The following is a 4667-nucleotide window of genomic DNA, read 5'->3' on the forward strand; positions in this document are numbered from 1 at the left end:
CTCGGAAGTGATGTCGGGGAGAAGTTCGACCAGAACGCCCCTTGAAGTGGACCATATTCAAGGTAAATTTGCATAATTTATCACCGAGAAGACAACAAGAAAGATATCATGTCAAAGCTGAACATATAATAAGCAGGGAAGTGTTATTTAAAATGTTTGTTGTCGTGTTGTTGTTACGCCGGTATTTCAGGTCAAAATAACTTTGCTAACGTGCTAAAAGAAGACGACTAGAAGATTCTATAATGCAATATCTCGAATAAATACCAGTTAGAAGACATTTGTGGATAACTTTCGTGCTTTTTTAGTACTGCATACTGTATACTGTACAGTATTTGCGTATTTAAAGAGCTCTATGCTCATTGGCTAACTTAGCATGACCATGTTTTGGTGGTGTACTGTACTTGTTCCTGGCCTTAGTGTTAAGCCTCCACTGATTTACTCATGCTCTAAATGACTGAGTGATTTTCTCCTGCTGTGGATCATATTTCACGACCATGTGCATGTTATTAGAGGCATTTCTGGAGATTTGACTGTTTCTGTGTTGTTGTGGTACAGCGAGTGCAGCCAAAGCAAACTATACTTGATCAAATTTTGATGTTGATGATGGTGGTGGCGGTTCCTATGATTGTTCCATGGGAACTCATGGGAATTGTTTCTCCTCCTACTATAAGGTTAGGCTGTCCTTACATCCCAATGATTAAAACAGAACCCTGGACAGATGGAGAAATAAAAGTTTATGTCTTGTAATACCTCCCCTCCCCACTATCCTTCCATGTTTGGGCAGTGTGTGAGCCAAAGAAATCCTCCCTGTTCCTAATGCAGGAAAGGTGGATGTTTAAGGATTTGATTTTGTTGTGATTTTTCATCAAAAATGCAGTAAAAAAGACCAGGCTTGCTCTCTATTGTGGCACTCGTATAATAAGAGTTCATTTATTCATTTAATGTCACTTCTTTTTGCAACTATGAAATATGCTTCAGGGAAACCTTTTCTGTTTTGTTTTTTTTTAATATTAAAAAAATTAATGTCTTTGCTAATTTTGCCCGACTTGTTGAATGAATATTTACGCTTGTTCATCACATATCTTTCAAGCTACTATTTTATTTTTATTTTACTAACTTTTTCTTTAATTTTTTTAAATCTAAAAGTCAAGGTTATAGACATGTAACTACTTTTGTTGCTTTCGCTCTACTTATTTTTCTTTAGTTTTCTAGTCAAATCATTTTTTAAGCTTATTTTTCAATTTCTCAGCTAATTTTTGCTTATTGCAATTTCACGTCATTCTTTAATTTATTTTCTCTATTTGTTAAAGATATTGTTGCTTGATAGACCAACTGCCAGATGTGGGTCCAATTGAAGCAAGTTTTACAAAGTGATGACAGTGAAGTCATCTTTAATGTTCAGTAAATTTAGTTGCTTTTTTAAAAAAAATGCATAAGGAATCACTTCCTCGTCCCCTCGACATCCAACTCTGTCGAACTTCCTACGACAGCGCGTGCTCTGGATCTAAACCTTCTGTGACATAAAAGCCTTTAGAATTGCCCTATAAACCACACTTCTTTAAACTTGAAACAGCGCCACACAGACTGGTGACTCTGGAGGCCATCAGGGCCACCCAACAGAGATGAATTAAATGGTATCATTTTGTTCCACTTTAACAGCCAATCTCTGCAGCTCAGAGCCTGAAGCTAAAGCTGCGTCGCGGGGAGTCTGTTAACAATTACTGGATGACATCAGCGTCAGCCCACGTTTATGAACAGAGCTGAAAATAACTGGGGTGAGAGCAGGAGTTTATGTGAAGTCAGACGATCACATTAGTCATGAGTTTTGTTCCCGACCCTAGATTCATGTGTTCTTTGCTTCTTTCACGTCTTTTAACAGTGAAGCTAAGATGCTGGTCTTTGTCGGTGCTCGTGTTTGTTTTTCCATATTTTTGTATCCAGAGATAAACATTAATATCTATGTTTAATATGGTATAGTGGTTTGAGGTGTCAGGGATTTGGTGGCTTAAAAGTTGGTTATGGGACCAGAGTTTGTACCAGTTTTGTCCTAATTCAAGTTGACTTTTAGTGTCTGTTACATGTGTATTGCAGATATTCTTTGTTGACAACATTGAGTGCTTCAAAATCAGGTAATGATTCCAGACACAGAGTGAGTGAAACCATTATCTCTTGTGGCAGGAACATTTGATTGCAAAAAAAAAAAAAATGAGAACAGAGATCCATAAAATTATATGGTTCTTAGCAAATAAAGGGAAATATGAGTTAAATCGTGAGGAGAGACACAGAGCAATAATTGTACTTGCCATAAAAAAAAAAATGGCCACATGTGTTTCCAATTGTTACGTCTTCAACATGTTGATCAGAAAATGTTAAAATATTTTGGAAAATATTTTTTAAAAATCTGTAGAAATCCATCAGCCTCTTAAACCGGCCACAGTGAAGATTTTAAATATTGAAAATATTACAGTATTTCAGTGTCAACTTCACTTTGTCAGTTTCTAATGTCATTTTTAAAAATAAATCACTAAATATTTGAGGGCCGTCCCATTTGAATTCTAGGTGACCCCCTAGAGAGTCGTGACCCCGAGGTTGAAGAACACTAGGTCAATCACTCCTGAGAGACGAACAGCATTCTAAATAGGTTAAGACCACAGAATAACCATGATGTGGGATTGGATTAGACATAAGACTGTGGTATCCTGTTGTCCAGGAAACACGTGACCCCAGAAGGACATCAGACATGACAAGTTTGGGAGATGGGGGGGGTTATGGGTGTGATTTTGATTGTGTTTGTGTGACGGTATTACAGACTCTACTTAACTCCCCAGTCTAATTAGACGCCTTACAATCATCACTGACTTTTAATTTCGCAAACACCGCCACAATCCCTTCCAATTACAAAGGCAAACATGGATTTCCTAATTATGCCGCAGCTGTGCAGAGGCAGGACAGATGCTCGTGTGGCTCAGCCAGCGGTTGGCGCACTGACAGGTGGCTGATTGTGATTCTCCGTCTTAAGATGAGCACAGACCAGAGCGATTTGTAATCATCAACACATTCATTATTGTTATTATGACCAGTAAACATGCCCTTCCTCCCGACCTTGGTGTGTAGTACTCTTACCACCCAGCAGAGGCCACTCTCTATGGGACCTTTGACATTTGCAGTACAGTACAGATTGGTATTTCAGACTTCCAGATTTTAGTATTTTTTTGTGACATATTAACTTTTGTGACATATTAACTTTTTTTTTTTGGTTCTCTGTCTGCCTAATTCTAATATTCTTACCAACGTTGTATGTTAGAAAGTTAGAATGACATTACATCATCCTCAGCAAATAAAAATCTTAGAGTTTAATAAAATGAAATACGATGGTCTTAAAATTGGAGAATTGAAAAATTCTTCATAAATGCAAGAAATGTCAAACTTGCACAGTTCCACATTTTTTTCATTCTTCACGAATAAAGTAAGAAAAACAATCTGTGAGAGAGAAAGAGGTAAAAAAAATAAATTAAAGGTCACAAAGAGATGAGTTCTTGAAGAGTCAGGGTTAAAAAGAATCTTTCAGGTGAAGTGCACATGTTTCCAATTATGTCAGACTCAGGCTGGAGGAAACACTTGATTTAGGAATATTACTGCAGAATGACTTTAATTAGCCTGAGAAGAAGATGGGAACGAGGGGGGGGGGGGGACTGACTTTGGACATCACCACGGTCAGGAGCTAACAAAGCCAGACATTATTAAACGACAGCAGAGGAAAAAAAAAAAAAACCTAAAGCCCCGACAAATCAGATCATCTGACAGCGGGCTGATGATGAAACATGGAGAAGGCAGACGTTGAAGGATTGTTTTGAGAAGAACAAAGTCTCAGTCCTGCCGGTTACGTCATTTCATCCTCAGCCTGGATTCCTGTCACAACGTCACAGCGCTGTGACTGTAGCGACTGTCGCCGCCATCAGTCGCCTCATTTAAGAGGCAAAACAACTGACGGAATTGAAAGTCAATACTTTGTTCCAGCCGAAGCCTGGTCTCATTAGACTGTAAATCATCGGCTCTTCATATTTCACCAGGCTGTGTGATGGTGTTGACACCTCCAGGTCAATTAGTCTCTGCTGCTGCAGCACTCATTGATTTCACTCCTGTGGTTCAGGTCGTATCGTGCTAAGGTTTCCACGGCTTTGTGTTCAGAATTTGTAACTTTTGGATAACTTTTAGCAAATTTAGGCAGTTTGCTAACATGTAGCTACTTCTTGACTGATTTTAAACATTTAGACTTATTTTATGAATTGGCATTTACAGTGTGTGTTATTTTTTTTCACTAACCTTGGTGGCATTTTGCAGGTTTTGCTATGCTATGGCTAACCTGGCTAACTTTATTTGTTATTGTAATTTTTCAGCTATTTGCAATTTTTAAAACCTATTTTTTTGTAGGTTTTTTTTGTTTTCCATATTTCTGCCTTATTGGAGTCTTAAATATTTTTTCGTAAGTTTTTTTTTTTTTTTTTTCCATATTTCTGCCTTATTGGAGTCATTTTCAAAATTATGTTCATTTCCTAGCAGTTTTGTTTTCACTTTTCTGACACATCTCTCCCAGAGTTTTCAACTAGCTAACTGCTGCTTTGCTTAATATTTTAGCTAGCGTTGTACAGCTTTTAATGTTTCTATTC

The sequence above is a fragment of the Cynoglossus semilaevis genome, chromosome 18 (genome assembly GCF_000523025.1).
Source record: "Cynoglossus semilaevis isolate Cse_v1.0 chromosome 18, Cse_v1.0, whole genome shotgun sequence".
NCBI classification, from domain to species: domain Eukaryota; kingdom Metazoa; phylum Chordata; class Actinopteri; order Pleuronectiformes; family Cynoglossidae; genus Cynoglossus; species Cynoglossus semilaevis.